Source organism: Saccopteryx leptura, chromosome 2 (assembly GCF_036850995.1).
Source record: "Saccopteryx leptura isolate mSacLep1 chromosome 2, mSacLep1_pri_phased_curated, whole genome shotgun sequence".
Classification (NCBI taxonomy): domain Eukaryota; kingdom Metazoa; phylum Chordata; class Mammalia; order Chiroptera; family Emballonuridae; genus Saccopteryx; species Saccopteryx leptura.
In genome coordinates, this window is record NC_089504.1 from 350,102,952 (window position 1) to 350,120,081 (window position 17,130).

Consider the following 17,130-nt stretch of genomic DNA (forward strand, 5'->3'; position numbering starts at 1 on the left):
TATGCAGCGCAAGTATTTTACAAATAAAGAAACGGAAGCTCAGGGGTTACAATCTGTCATGGTCACACAGCTATTAAGGGGTTTGAGTTCAGAATTTAAGTCTTTCATCTCCTAATCCAATACTTTATAATGCATGTGGCTACGTGATTCTTAGATCAGGTACGGTCTTTTATTTCACATGCAGGCATGGAAAAATAATCTAACAGAAGACACATTCACATACCCTAGCTTCCAATTCCGATTTCATTTTCAAGTGGCAACACTGTTGAAAAGTATGTTCTTCTATTCTAATGAATTCTGAGCACCATTATTAAGGGAGACCTGGGCAAACTGTTGACAGGCTCACACCTATCTACTTTCAAGACTGGACCCTGCAAACAAATCATATGTCCTAATAACTGTTAGAATGTCCATATTTTAGTACCTAATCACCATTAATTTTTTAAAACGAAATGTCTACTGTTCTAACATGCCAGAATAACTTTCTAGACTGAGTTTCTTAGAAACCAGTGTTTTTTTTCCTGTGCAGATCTTTATATCCCTTTTGCCACAAGATTACAAAATATAAAAATACAACTTCTATCATTACTTAACTATACCCGCCTGATATATCTAACGAGACTAGAACACTAGCTGGCATCATCTTCTACCCAGTTACTCTTCCCCAAACCTATCTTTCCATATTCAGTCTATCAGCAAGTCCCATCAGCTGCCCTGTTCCCTGATACAGTCCACATGTACTCATTTCAATTTTATCCATTTATGTGCAGTTTTCTCTTACCTGAACCAGTGTCAACTGGTTTCTCACTGATCTCCCAGCTACCTCCACAGCTCAATCTATTCTCCATATAGCATCTACCATGAACTTCTAAAAAGTACATCAGATCATGTCTTTCTTCCATTTAGCCACATTTGGACCTGATCCGACAAGCACTGGCCCACTACACCAAATTTATCGCCTACCCTTCTCCTGCATCAGTAACTTCACTCTAAACACACTGGCATTCTTTCTATAAATAAGCCAAGCCTGTTTCCATCACAGAGCCATTGCGCTGTCCTCCCTCAACCTGGAAGACCCTTCTAGATATTCATATTACTTGCCTCTTGTTATTTATGTCTTAGCTCAAAGGCACCTCTTTTTTTTTTAAAGGCCTTTTCTGACTACAGTCAAAAGTAGCAGTCCCACCCCCCACTTTCTATGAATTTGTTTTATGCAAATTAACCCTCTACACTGTCTACAGTCTATATGGCCTGCTCATCACTTCTGAGTGCACTTATAATGCTGACATTCTGGTCCTGCCAAGCTGAAAGCAGACCCTAGACCAGGGATCTCCAAACTTTTTACACAGGGGGCCAGTTCACTGTCCCTCAGACTGTTGGAGGGCCGGACTATAAAAAAAACTATGAACAAATCCCTATGCACACTGCACATATTTTAAAGTAAAAAAAACAAAACAGTAGTACTGTACATGAGCGATGTCGCGCTTTGCAGCACCGCCACATACAGTACTCCAGCATCCGCATCCTGTGCTCCTCTCACTGACCACCCATGAAAGAGGTGCCTGCCCCTTCCGGAAGTGCAGCGGGGGCCAGATAAATGGTCTCAGGGGACCCCCTCAGGGGGCTGTAGTTTGGGGACCCCTGCCCTAGACAGTGTGGGGCTATGTAAATATAATGCCCATTTCAAAGTCAGAAGCAGCACCCTGATCTTTTCCTTCTTAGCATCCAACAGAAGCTCTATTAAATTTTCTTTTAGGTATAAATTTTTAAAATAATGCCACTGTTAATCTTTAAACTTCTTCCTATTATATTCATTTATGCTTCTCTTTTTAAAAATCATAGTATCAAGCCTCTAGACTCAATCATTATTTTTTATTTGCTTTAAAGAAATCACTAGTTTTTCTGACCACTAAACCTTACCATATAATACATAGTTTACTTTCCATCAATTAAAGAAAACAACAACTAATTATAATAGGACTGGGGATCCAGGATCCGGAAAACTGGCTTACAAAAAAAAACTAAAGGTAGAGCCTGACCTGTGGTGGCATAGTGGTTTAAGGTGTCAACCTGGAATGCTGAGGTCACCAGTTCGAAACTCCAGGCTTGCCCAGTCAAGGCACATATCAGAAGCAACTACTTACTATCAGCTGATGTTTCCCGCCCCCCCCCCCATGGCCCTTTCTCTCTCTCTCTAAAATCAGAACATAAAATCTTCAAACAGAAAAAGGTAGAGATAAGAGTATTTTTGGAAATGGAGATGTAAATAATACCAACAATTTTCATAAATGCCTATAGATTAATAATAATAATCAAGAAAACTTGCTAATAGTGCTTAATTCTTCAAGAGTAAAAGACTGAAGTGATCTGAATAAAAGGGAGGGCATTCTCTGCTATTAGCCTGAAGACTCTCTGAGGGCAAGGGACCTGCATCCAGAGGATCCTGTATTGTGCCTGGCACGTAGAAGGCGCTTCATAAACATCTGGCAAATAAAGAAATTTGTAAAATAGTTCTAGAGATATAAAAAGAAAAAGGACTTAATGAAGACCCAGTCAAATGACTGTTTTACAGATCAGGAAACTGAACCCCAAAGCAGCTTAGTGGCTGGCCCATTGTGACACACTACACACAGAATGCCAGGAGCTGAGTTGAGACCAAAGCCCAAGCTATTCTATCTTCCTACAGTTATGTTGGAAAAAGCAGCTGCTGGGTTCAAGAACACTGAGTTCAATAATGATTTGAATGGCAAAAAAAGACCTGGATGAAACACTACAGTTACCCACTATGTAGAGTCCAAATGGATCAACCAAATTCTTCTCTCCATTATCAGAAAGGATACTGAAAACAAACCAGAAAACACATGCAACGCTGACATCTTCCAACCAACCTAGCTCTAAAGTCCTACCTAATACAACTGTTCCAATTAAGTCAACTGTCAGACTACCCGGTTCCACTGCTCGTTCAGGACAGAATTAAAATGGTTATACAAACTGGATTCCTCCCTAAGTACACAGGGCTACAAAGACAATTTTGCACCTCTATTTGTTCTTGGCCCTCTATAACCTTTTCTCTCTTTCAATTAAACCAAACCTTTACTAATTTAAACTGCACAGACATGATTTGACTTTGATCCTCAAGATGTGAAAAATACCTGTTCCTTCAAAAAGCAAAGATTCATCTTAACAGCCTCATCAAATTATTATCAAATAGAGTGCCCATTTTGAGGGAAACCTATGGATTACTTAAATTTTGGAAGAGTAGTATTTTCCACCTATAAAGTAGCAGAATCACAAGCAAAGATAGATTTTTATCCAAAATCTAACAATTAACATTAATGTTTCTGTGCTTGCTTCGCAGTACCTATGCTAAAAAAATTAATGTTTCTGTTGCTGGAGCCCTAAAGTCAATCAACCATAAAAAAAATTCAGTGAAAGCAATTTGGATGTCCAGTCCCATGTAGAACTAACTACCAGCCTCACCATTACCAATTTCTTTAGAATGACTTTCCAGTGACTTGGTTTGAATAAAGAAAAATGTTTTTGGCCTTAAAGAGCCAGGAAAGGACTCAACTCACAGTTAAAAGAAATGCTCATATTTTTAAGAACTGAGAAATTCTCCATATAGAAATTTTCCTCCTTTAAACAATTTTACTACCATCTTTTACAGTACACTGCCTTTAAATAGCAAGCCACTTAAGAAATCACAAAAATTATTTCTCTATCTATTCATCTCTGGATATAATATAAGCAAAAATTCAGTAAAATCTAGAATAGTTCTCAGGTCACAAAGGGAAGCTTAGATTCTAGACACATATTCACTTCAAATATTAAATTCTTACAGAACTCATAAATAAATTCACTTTTAGGGGATCGAGTGCCAGAGATAGTGACTTTAAAAACTGTTAAAAAAAAAAACCCACAAAAAACCAGAACTGCTTGGCCTATAGTGGCGCAGTGGATAGAGTGTCGACCTGGAACACTGAGGTCACCAGTTCAAAACCCTGGGCTTGCCTGGTCAAGGCACACACAACAAGCAAGCAAAGAACAACTAAAATGAAGCAACTATGAGTCGATACTTCTTTCTACGTCCACCCCACACACCCTGTAAAATCAATACATAAAATCTTAAAAAAAAACAACTGTCTTAGAAAGGTCAACATTTTATTGGGTCTTCCAAAATCAATTCTTCACAACAAGAAAAGGACATCATTTAAATAAACTGTTAGATCAAGAACACGTCAATTTATTCATAAGCTTTTGCATGTCCTCAGGACCTGAATTCTAGTACTAGCTTTGCAGATACTTTCTGAAATCTGAGTTTCTCATCTCTAAATTGAGGCCAACAGTCCAGTAATCTCTAAGGTCCCTTCCAGAGCTAAAGTTCTGTGCGTCTTTGGAAATACTGTTAAAACTATGGCCACCTCTCTTCATATATACTTTTTCAAAACTAAAAACAATACTACACATACAGCATAAATAATTCAAAAGTTATAGACACCCAAATCCCTCTTCCAAAGCCTAAAGATAACCAGTTTTCTTCTGTATCCTCAGAAACAAACAAAAACACACACAAAACCAAAAAAGGGGCATGCAGCAGCAAACACACACTCTCTCTCTCTCTCCTTTCTCTTCTCTTGTAGATACACATATACCTTATTCTTTCTAAAGGTTACAAAGAATTCTAGTGTACACTGATGTATCATTTTCAGAATTTTGCTACAGCAGACAACTTAGCAAGCAGGTATATTTGAACATAAATGCAAATAAGCCCGAGAACCCTTGCATTGTTTATCTTTATAGATGCTGCCAAACTGCCCCACAAAATGTGGTACCAATGATATGTACTTCCCAGGTGACTGCCTGATCCTCTACACTTTTGAGCATCTGTCCTATTGATAGATTCATCCAGGATGGCCAGAGACAGTCATAAACAAACCTTTAAGCAGAGGAGCCAGTGAGACTTAAACCAAAAATGTCCTTTATGAATTAAGCGGAAAAACTCTGGCCAAAAAAATATACCAGAAATGATATGTGGTACTTGTTTGTTTACAAGATTTAAGTGTTGTGTGCTTCAGATGTTTGTAAAGAAGGAACTCACAGAAAGTAAATTTTGGGAGTATGGAGAGGAAACATAAGGTTAGAAGGTGAGCAACTTGTATTGCAGATTCTGTAATTCCAAGCACACCCAGTTTTGTCTTAGGTCAGGATATGAACTCAATAACATCTATGACTAAATTCCTCCACGTATAATCTGGCTACTTTTATCCAGGGATGGTTATCAGCACAGTAAAAAGTCAATTTAGTTGCTTATCTTTACCATTGGCAAAGGATCCATTTATTAATTCAGCTTTTTACTCCAAAATTAATTGAAATAGTGCATGATTCCAGCAGTGATAAAAGTGTTAAAGCACAGAGGAAGCAATTCTTGCTATACTTTAAAAGTGTTTTTTATTAAGTAATTGGAATAATGCCTTGCATGTAGTAGATTATGCTCAATAAGTAACTGCTAAATTATTCACATTGTCCACTTTGAAAATTATCATCTTCATTGATAACAGTATGTATGTGCAAAAACCATGTGAACATCAGGCAACTGAAGGACTGAGAGTGTGTGTGTGTGTGTGTGTGTGTGTGTGTGTGAGAGAGAGAGAGAGAGAGAGAGAGAGAGAGAGAGAGAGAGAGAGAGAAAGCGCGCGCACATAAGTTTCTAAAACCTAAATACAGACAAAAGTTCTCATTTTACTGTCTGGTAATTTGCTGTTACAGCTGACCTTTGCACAACATGGCTTTGAACTGCATGTGTCCACTTATAAGCAGAATGTTTTCAATAAATATACAGCCGGCCCTCTGTGTCCCCTGGTTTCGCATCTGCAGATCCTGTAGATGCTGAGGGCCAAGCCTACGCATTGCTCTATACCACTTTATATAAGGAACTGGAGATCCTAAGATTACGGTTTCTGCCCATGGCGGGGGTGGGGGGGTAGTCCTGGAACCAATCCATCACAGATACTGAAGAATGACTGCAGTCAAGTTTTGGGGGAGTCAAAAGTTATAACAGTACATGAATTTTCGACTGCATGGGGGTCAGTGCCCCTAATGCTCACATTGTTTAATAGTCAACTATGTAAATATTTATTATATCTCAGTTGTACCATGCTATCACATTTTGGGATAGAGGGAAGGAAAATTATACTTTGGTCTTATACTAAAATGTGAAAAATAATTTTTTCATTTATAATCAGAGAAATGTAGTGTATCTGATGTAATATGTTTATATCCAGCAGAAATTCCCTTTCATTTTTATAAGAGAAGTAGCAAAATACAATTTAGGAACACTCAATATGAGATTATTACAACACATTCTTTCCTCTCCTCACCCAAGTTAACCAATCATACCCAACACTAATTCTCTTAAGAAAACTGCCCCCAGCCTGGCCTGTGATGGCTCACTGGATAAATCGTAGACCTGGAATGCTGAGGTCTCTGGTTCGAAACCCTGGGCTTGCCGGGTCAAGGCATATATGACAAGCAATCAATGAATAACTAAAGTGAGGCAACTATGAGTTGATACTTCTAGTTCCCCCCCCCCAAATCTCTCTTTTCTCTGTAAAATCAATAATTTTTTTAAAATTTTTCTTAAGTAAAAGTGGGGATACAGAGTGACAGACTCCCGTATGCACCCTGACCCTGCAAGCTCCCTATGAGGCAATGCTCTGCCCGTCTGGGGCCGTTGCTCTCTGTTGCTCCGCAACCAAGCTATTTTAGCACCTGAGGCAAGGCCATGGAGCCATCCTCAGCGCATGGGGCCAACTTGCTCCAATGGAACCTTGGCTGCAGGAGGGGAAGAGAGAGACAGGAGAGGGGGGGAATGGAGAAGCAGATGGTCGCTTCTCCTGTGTGCCCTGACCAGAAATCAAACCCAGAACATCCATATGCCGGGCCGATGCTCTACCACTAAACAAACCAGCCAGGGCCAATAAATAAAATCTTAAAAAAAAAGAAAGAGTAAGAAAATTACCCCCAGTTTCTTCTATTATTGGGGATCACTTAAAAAAAAAAAGAACTCACAATTTCAAGCATCAATAGGAAGCATTCAGAATCAAGACAAACCTTATAGATACCTATGCATAAAACTAACCAAGCACAGCAAGCCCTAAATTGAGGGCCAGAAGTATCTCTTTTAAAATGAGGTGGTTGCGCCTGACCAGGCAGTGGAGCAGTGGATAGAGAGTCAGACTGGGATGTGGAGGACCCAGGTTCAAGACCCCAGGTTCAAGACCCCCAGGTTCAAGCGCGGGCTCATCTAGTTTGAGCAAAGCTCACCAGCTTGGACCCAAGGTCACTGGCTCAAGCAAGGTCGCTACTCGGTCTGCTGAAGGCCCACAGTCAAGGCACATATGAGAAAGCAATCAATGAACAACTAAAGAGCCACAATGAAAAACTAATGATTGATGCTTCTCATCTCTCTCCATTCCTGTCCGTCTGTCCCTATCTATCCCTCTCTCTGACTCTCTGTCTCTATAAAAAAAATAAAAAAATAAAGAAAAAAATTTTTTAAATGAGGTGGTTGCCCTGGCCGACTGGCTCAGTGGTAGAGCGTAGGCCTGGTATGCAGGAGTCCCAGGTTCGATTCCCGGCCAGGGCACACAGGAGAAGCGCCCATCTGCTTCTCCACCCATCCCCCTCTCCCTCCTCTCTGTCTCTCTCTTCCCCTCCCGAAACCAAGGCTCCATTGGAGCAAAGTTGGCCCAGACGCTGGGGATGGCTCTATGGCCTCTACCTCAGGCGCTAGAATGGCTCTGATTGCAGCAGAGTGACACCCCAGATGGGCAGAGCATCGCCCCCTGGTGGGCATGCCGGGTGGATCCCGGTCGGGCGCATGTGGGAGTCTGTCTGACTGCCTCCCCGTTTCCAACTTCAGAAAAATACAAATAAATAAATAAATAAATAAATAAATAAATAAAATGAGGTGGTCGCCACTGTTCTGAGTACATCACAAATGATCAGTGGGGCCCAGTGCCCGACACCAGACTCAGAGCACATAGTTTCAGGCATCTAGCAAGGCATCAACTGGCAAAGGCAAGAGGGAATTGAACTAAATGGGACACAAAGTCAAATAAAACTTACTTGGCAAGTGTCCTGCCTATGATATTATAAAAAATTCATGTGGGAGGTCCCCAAATTCTAATACTAATAAAGAAACCCTTACCTGTAGGCATATGATTTGGATAGGTCCTTTAAGATTGATTGCAGCTGAAGAAAGTCTTCGAGGCGCTGGCAAATTCTACTGAATAGAGTTCAATGTCCCATCTACCAGGCTGAATTCCACAGATTTGTAGATAAAAATTTTAGGTTAACAGTTTTCAAATAAAAATTATAAACCAAAGAGAAACAAATATTCCAATCACATAAGTAACGAGGCGGGCCTCAGACTAACATGAAATAATTACATCCTTGAATATAATCCACTGTTTCCAAGACATACAACAATCTGTTTCTTGGACTTGATTGAGATTGGTATTAAGTGATAATGAATGAAGAAGAGAAAATTAATAACTACTTGAAATTAATTCAAAAATCAAATCTAAAGACATTCAATTTAACACTGAGCTTGCACATAAGTCAAAACCAAACCAAAGCAATGTTTGGTTGGGTTCCTGTTACTTGGCAAGCTATTATGACATAAAATAATGGTTCATGACTGGCTGTAGACAGTCTAGTAACTGTGCATTATTTACTGGTTACTGCCCACACTTGCCATAAGTTGATCTAATCAAATAATGTATTGCAAGTAACTTCCAAAAATAAGTAGTTTGGGTTTTTTTTCACTAAGTTTTTAATGAGCATGTACTCTATACAAGGTATAGTCCAGTAGAGGAATGAGAGCGTCTTAGTCTATTGCTGCCTAAAAATTAACAAAAACTAATGTACAATGTCCTTGAAACTTCCACATAATTTATAATTAACCCAATCACTTCTATAAATACAGCATGTCTATAAACTTTGTTAACTGATATTAATTTAGCTAATTTAAAATATCTTTACATTATAGTTGGTAATATTCTCATTATTCTAGAATAAAATTATAATCTTTATTTCAATTCCTACCATACTTGAAGACAAGGTGACCATTCGTCCTCCTTTAGGGAGAACAGTCCTTCTTTTGTAAGTTCCATCCTCCCTGGAAAAGATCCTCCTACATGTCCTCCTTTTTGATATTGGAAGACTAATCTGTAAATGTCCGTATTCGATCGATGCAGAGTCGATCCATTGTTTGTGATGTGACATATCTGTATCTAAATGAGTACTTTTTTCTTATAATTATTATTAAAAATTAATAGGCATGTAAGCATAATTAAAATATAAAATATTACAAATGTTTTATTATGCATTTACCACATTATAGTATATTACTGTTACAATGAATAAAATGTTTCTTTTATTTATGATATTGTTTTCTTCTATTTATTTTTGTCCTTTTCATTGCAAAAAAAGTTGGTCACCTTATTGAAGATGAAAACTATTTGAAAGAAAAAATTTTCAATATTATAGATATCTATAATGAACTCATTAGCAATTTACTGGGGGGAAAAGACTGGAGTCCATATAGTACTCAATTTGTAGATTCTTCAAATCCTTTATTGCCTCCATCTTCAAATAGTGATAACCAAGTAAGAAGAGAATAGATAAAGTTCAGCCATTTTCTTATTTGTGAGCTTGGTCAAAGAACTGGTAACAAAGTTTAGAGGAATTTGTTAAAAAGTGGTTTTGAAAAGTTCTAATTAGATCCTGTTAAAAAGAGTACAAGAGAAGAGCATCCACAGAACTTTAGGATAAATTCTGAATGCATTTTAAAAACAATTTTTATATACAGTAAAATCAACCTTTTGCATAAAATTATAGTCTGTGAATTTTGACAAAATTCATATGTAACCACCACCAGTTAAAATAACAGCAGTTTTCATACGAATTTTAGGACAACCATAAGTAAGAGTTATCAAAGGGTTTACTTCATTAAAAAGCAGATAAAATAGGACCTAAAAATGTAAACAAGGATTTACTGAAAACTGAGGAATACTGGCCCCTGTCTACTTTTACTCCTGCCTTCTAGTGAACCCAAATCACTACAATTGTCCCAATTTCTTTAATTCCCATGGTATCAGTTACTATGCACAAGTGTATCTGTTCTGTATCACAAGCTGATTTCTTGCTACAAGACATTTCATGACTCATGGGCATCTCAAACTCAGCAAATCCAAAATGGAAACCCACCTCCCTCCTGCCTCAAACCTGTCTTCCAGTAATCCTACCATTCATCCAAGTACTCCAATTGGAAACCCTGAAGTTAGCCTTAACTCCCCACTCCTTCATTACCCCCACACCTTCACTTCCCACCCCCAATTTAGGCAATCACCAAGTCTCGTCAATTTTGCCTCTCAAATTCATCCCAAATGATCTATTTCTCTTGATCCCCACAACCAACAACCAGCTAAATCAGTTCAGGACATTAGTATACTTACTGCAGGGTTACCTAATGCAATGCTTTCTTGTTTCATTCCTGCAGATTAAGCTGTTTTTTCAGCATGGCACCTTTGCCTATAATGTTTCTTCCACCCAAAATGCCTTTCCTTCATCTTGGTAAAAATCTACTCTAATCTCTCCAAGTAAAATTAAATGCTGCCTGACCAGGCGGTAGCGCAGTGGATAGAGCATCGGACTGGGATGAGAAAGACCCAGGTTCAAGACCCCAAGGTCGCCAGCTTGAGCACGGGCTCCTCTGGTTTGAGCAAAGCTTATCAGTTTGGACCCAAGGTCGCTGGCTCGAGCAGTGGTCACTCGGTCTGCTGAAGGCCCACAGTCAAGGCACATATGAGAAAGCAATCAATGAACTAAGGTGTCGCAATGCGCAATGAAAAACTAATGTTGATGCTTCTCACCTCTTTGTTCCTGTCTGTCTGTCCCTGTCTATCCCTCTCTCTGACTCTCTCTGTTAAAAAAAAAAAAAAATTAAATGCTTCCTCCTCATCATTCTCAATGTGTAAAATTCTTGCTGTTGTAATTATCTGTCTTTTCCACCAGACCAAGTCCCAGGAAGGCACTTCATTGTGTTATTCACCTTGGTAAGCCTGGTGTCTAGGCAGTGCCCAACAAATAGTAGATGCTTAATAAATGCTTAAAAAACACATGAGTGAATGTTTCATGATCCAGATAAAATGACTTCCATATTTACCAAGTTATCTTTTGCTTTTAGTCCAACACAGTAGTTGTATTTCAGGCAAGTTACTAAAAACCTCTCAGTGCCTCAGCCTCCTCACCCCCAAAGTACAGATAAGAATACTTCCCCCAGCCCTGGCCAGTTGGCTCAGCAGTAGAATGTCAGCTGGCGTGTGGAAGTCTGGGTTCGATTCCCAGTCAAGACACATAGGAGAAGCAACCATCTGCTTCTCCACCCTTACCCCTTTCTCTCTCTCTCTCTCTCTTACTCTCCAGCAACTATGGCTCAAACAGTTTGAGCAAGTTGGCCCCAGGTGCTGAGGATGGCTCCATGGCCTCGCCTCAGGCGCTAACATGACTTGGTTGGTGAGTAACGGAGCAACAGCCCCAGATGGGCAGAGCATAGGCCCAGAGGGGGCCTGCCAGGTGGATCCCAGTCCAGGCACATGTGGGAGTCTGTCTCTGCCTCCCCGCCTCTCACTTAGTAATAAGAAAAAAAGAAAAAAGAAGGACTACTTCCCCCATAAGGTCACTGTGAAGATTAAATTAGTTAAATGCCTGTAAAATGCTTAGAACAGTACCTGATACATAGTAAGTGCTCAATAAACACTATTGTTACTAGTTTTTTGTTTGTTTGTTTGTTTGTTTTATAGGGACAGAGAGTCAGAGAAAGGGATAGATATGGACAGATAGGAACGAAGAGAGATGAGAAGCATCAATCATCAGTTTTTCATTGAGACACCTTAGTTGTTCATTGATTGCTTTCTCATATGTGCCTTGACCGTGGGCCTTCAGCAGACCGAGTAACCCCTTGCTCGAGCCAGCAACCTTGGGTCCAAGCTGGTGAGCTTTTTGCTCAAACCAGATGAGCCCACGCTCAAGCTGGCGACCTTGGGGTCTCGAACCTCGGTCCTCCGCATCCCAGTCCGATGCTCTATCCACTGCGCCACTGCCTGGTCAGGCAGACACACGTTTTAAGCCATGGAAAAGACTACTTCTCGATGTACATGAATAAAGTGACATTCTGGTTTATCTGTCAGCCTCTTGCAGTTTGGTCAGCCACTTGACCATGAGACCAATCAACTCTGGTGATGATGAATGGAGTTTACTTGCAGAACAGGAATAAATCCTGAATCTTGAGGACCCCATCAAGTTAGCAGCATCCTGAGAGGGCTTTAAGAACTGCTAGTTGGTCACCTATGACACCTTATCTTGGTTCTCTCTAAAAGGCAACATTTTGGTCAAAGATGATACAATCTAGTGAAAAGAATGTGATGCTGGGAGGGAGATAAAGCATGCCACTAATTAGCTTTGCAAATGTCTGTGTACTTTAAAGAGAAAGTCTCTGAGTTTAAAAAAACACTAGTCAGCTCTCAATTATCCACACCAAAGGAGGTGAAAAGTGGTATAAATAATCAAAATTTCTTAACACTTTACTTTTATTTTGGCATGTATTATGAAATTTTATGTAATTTTTCCTATAGCTTCATATCCAAAATTGTATCTGGGCTGAACTAATACTAAAATATATTTACATAGCCTGGCCCTATATTAGAAACATCATAGGAATGATTAAACATGAAAGGAGGAAGTCAGCATGAAATAAACTCCCACAGATAGTTTACACGAGCATAACTTAAAACGGACTATTATTATATAATAATTCCTCTCAACCTCACGGCATCCTCTTGAGGTTCAATCTTAGCCATAAAAATTTTCCAAGCGAAAATCTCTAAATGCCACTTAGAAATAAGTGATGAGAACAACTGAGTTTTAAAGGGGAATCAATCTAGACCTGGAAAGTCATGAGAAAACCATCCAATTAAAGATTCTGGCTCCCACAGATGTGGAGGTGCATTACTGTGCCTAAAGGGCTAGGGGTGAGTATCAGCCTAACTCAAGCAATTTATTTCATACAGTCAAGGTATTCTTGAAAGACTACATAATAATTTCAGTGCCAGAAAGTACTTTGGTGACCACCTGGTCTAAACCCTGATTTTATAGAAGAAACAGATCTAGCACTGGTCGGTTGGCTCAGTGAATAGAGCGCTGGCCCAGCGTTCGGATGCCCTAGGTTTGAGCCCCAGTCAGGGCACACATGAGAAGTGACTATCTGCTTTCTCTTCCCCTCCCTCTCCCTCCTTCTCTTTCTCTTCCCCTCTTGCACCATTGGCCCCAGCCACTGAGGCTAGTTCAGTTGATTTGAGCATCGGCCCCATATGGGGAGGATCCCCATCGGTCGGGATGCATACAGGAAACTGCCTCACTATCTCCTCTCCTTTCACTTAAAAAGATCCAGACTTGATATCTCAAAGCTATCTTTCATTCCTTCCTATTGTCCACTGCTACTAGATATGGGCTCCACAGGTCCTCAAATCTCCATGTACTCGATCTTACGCCCATTGTAACCATCTTAGTTCACACTATTACCAATTCTTGTTCAGGTTACTGGGAATAGACTAACCAGTTCTTTCTTCATCAAATTTACCCTATATGATGTCATTTAGATACTTTTAAGACCACCAATAAGCAGATAACATATAAACTTATTAACTCAAGTTCTGACTTCAAGCACCACTCAAATATCTGCCTACTTAACATATTTATACTTAGCTTCATTCACATCTCAAATTTAACATGTCTAAAATTGAACTCCCGATTTCCGATCTTCCCTCCAAATCCCACACCTACTCCTATTCCTCTCTCCCCCTCTCCTATCTTAGTAAGTGGCACCTCTACCCATCCAAATGCTTGAGCCAGAAACGTGGGAGTCATCCTTGACACTTTCTTCTTCCCTCAACTCCCACATTCAGTCTATAATTAAATGGATTCTTTCTTTAATACACTTCTCAAATCCATCTACTTCTCTCCATCACCTCTGCCACTGAGTCCCACCTGCCAAGATTCTTATTTAAACAGTATGAGGTGCATCCCAGGCATTAGGATTTTTAAAAGCTCCCTAGGTGATTTTAACATGCAGGTAAGGGTGAGAACCAGTGCTCTACAGGTTCTGGACTCCTGCTAACCTCTCTGACCTCACTTCTACCATTTTCTCCCTGGCTTACTTAACTACAGCCACACTGGCCTCCTTGCTGGTTCCTTGAACATGCCAGGCACAAACATTCCTCACAGCTTTTCCGCTTGCTATTCCCTCTACCTGGAAGGAGTTCTGATTCACTTCTTCACCTTCTACAGATATTTACTCTAATATTTCCTTTGCAGTAATTTAGTGAGACTGTCCCTGGCCACTCTATTGAAAATTGCAATCCCACCCCCACCCCAACATTCCCTATCTCTTCTTTCTCTGGCATTTTTCTCCTTGGGGAGTACCAATTTTTAACAAACCATATGTTTTATCTTGTTTATACACTTCATGAGAGCAGGGACTTTTGTCTGATTTTGGTCATTAATTATGTCTCCAGCACCCAGAATAACATCTGACATAAGATAGATAATTAGTATTTAACTCCACAGCAAGGCTTTCCCAGACTTCCCTAACTAAATTTAATTTCACCATTATTCCCCGAATACAAATTTCTTCCTTTCCTTCATAACATTTACATTAATCTGTAATTATATTTATGTTTATTTGTTGAAGCTTCTTTCCTAGACTGTAAATTCTGAGAATAAGGACATTATTTGGTTCACCATTATACTATACACCATTTCTCATGCTTAGTGGCAGAGAATGACTTCTTTAAAAAATAGTCGATGAGGCCCTGGCCGGTTGGCTCAGTGGTAGAGCATCGGCCTGGCGTGCGGGAGTCCTGGGTTCGATTCCCGGCCAGGGCACACAGGAGAAGCACCCATCTGCTTCTCCACCCCTCCCCCTCTCCTTCCTCTCTGTCTCTCTCTTCCCCTCCTGCAGCCAAGGCTCCATTGGAGCAAAAGTTTGCCCGGGGCGGGCTCCGGGCTCTGAGGATGGCTCTGTGGCCTCTGCCTCAGGCACTAGAATGGCTCTGATTGCAGCAGATCGACGCCCCAGATGGGCAGAGCATCGCCCCCTGGTGGGCATGCCGGGTGGATCCCGGTCGGGCGCATGCGGGAGTCTGTCTGACTGCCTCACCGTTTCCAACTTCGGAAAAAATACACACACAAAAAAAAGAGTCAATGAATGAATGATGCCAAATACATTTTCTGAAAGCACATCTGATCATGCTATTTTTTCAATCAAGAACTTTCAAAGTCTCTCCATCACTTAACACATTAAACCCTAACTGACTGGCTTTGATAGAAAACCCTCCATGTTCTGGGCCAATTTACTTTCCTGCCTTATTTCCCATTATCTCGTGCATCTTTTGCTTCAGCTATACTGCACTGCTCATTATTTCCGGTACACACCCAACACTAACAAACACTGCACTTCCCCACCTCCACATTTTTGTTCATGACATTCCTTCTGCCTGAATCCTGTCCCATCTCTACCAATTAAAACTCCAGCTTTCAAAATACCTACCCTTCAAAACCAAGCTCAAATGCAGCCTTCACAAAGACAGTCCTGACTCCCACCCCAACTTCCCCAATGAATGATCTCTTCCTCTTCTAAATACCAAAGTTAATAATATTAGTTTAATTCCCCTACTCTTTTTAGAACCTGTCCCTTACCTTTCACAAGACCTTCTGTTTATAGTCACTTAATAGATATTTGTTGAAGTCAGTTAATACCATTACTCCCTCCTTAGTTATAACACATATTTAATTAAATCGGGAAGGGGGTTCTCTTTAGAAACGCCCTTTAATGACCATAAGATACAAAGCTGGAAGGACCTCACTTCTATGCCTTTTCTGAAAAGGCAAAAGCTTCCCAAATGCAATTTTTAGAGTTCATATTTTTAAATGTATTCAACTGCTTGAAAAAAAAAAAGTTAAGTTGTAATGTGTTACTATAATGACATAAATTTCATAAGCTATATTAAAATGGGTTACTCTAAGATTATCACATACTTGAAAGAATAGCTGGCTGAAAATCTGAATATCTTAAACTTTGTCTGAAAATGATAATTACTAGAAAAATATATTCAACAACAAATCTGAAACACTGTATAATCATTTAAAGTATCCAATGCAGCCTGATCAGGTGCAGTGGACAGAGCATCAACCTGGAATGCTGAGGACCCAGGTTCAAAACCCAAAAGTCACTGGCTTGAGCATGGGCTCACCAGCTTGAGTGCAGGTTGCCAGCTTGAGCACAGGATCATAGACATGACCCCATGGTCTCTGGCTTGAAGCCCAAAGTCGCTGGCTTGAGCAAGGGGTCACTGGTTCAGCTGGAGCCCCATGGGCAAGGCACATATGAGAGAGCAATCAATGACTCACTCAAGTGCTAAAACTATGAATTGATGCTTCTCATCTCTTTCCCCTCCTGTCTGTCCCTGTCTGTCTCTCAAAAAAGAAATTAAATAAAACATTCCATTCATTTCTACAACATGTTAAGTGACACTAAGTAACATCCCAGCAACCCAGTAAAATTCTACCATGAAATACTTGTTACACCTCAAGTATCAGACCTTTGTTTCTCTACCCACATCCTCTCACAAGGTTGTGGTTCCCAAAGTGTAATCCGTGTATTCCTGGAGGTACTTTTCAAGGAGTCCATGAAGTCAAAACTAAGAAACTGTTTGCCTTTTTCATTATGTTGACATTTCCACTGGTAATATAAAATCAATAATAGGTAAAACTACTGTCTTAGCATAAATCAAGATAGTGGTTTCAAAATGTCTTTCACCACCATGTACTGATGATTTTTTTTTTTTTACAGAGAGAGAGAGAGAGTCAGAGAGATAGACAGGGACAGACAGACAGGAACGGAGAGATGAGAAGCATCAATCATTAGTTTTTCGTTGCGCATTGCAACACCTTAGTTGTTCATTGATTGTTTTCTCATATGTGCCTTGACCGCGGGCCTTCAGCAGACCT

The 17,130-nt window shown here is 40.0% G+C and overlaps 2 protein-coding genes across 7 annotated transcripts in view; one reads left to right on the top strand and one right to left on the bottom strand.

The window, feature by feature from the left end:
• Window positions 1–17,130, top strand: part of ABI3 (ABI family member 3) — a 523,965-nt gene that overhangs the window by 371,214 nt on the left and 135,621 nt on the right. The window lies entirely within an intron of this gene.
• The window catches only part of SPOP (speckle type BTB/POZ protein), a 78,271-nt gene that overhangs the window by 46,259 nt on the left and 14,882 nt on the right, over window positions 1–17,130 (bottom strand). For 2 of the 4 annotated variants that reach the window (XM_066364493.1, XM_066364491.1), the window contains exon 2: window positions 8,210–8,318. The exons of the other annotated variants lie outside the window; for them this stretch is intronic. The gene's annotated coding sequence lies outside the window, so the exon portion shown is untranslated. The remainder of the gene's footprint in view (window positions 1–8,209; window positions 8,319–17,130) is intronic. 4 annotated transcript variants of the gene reach the window in all.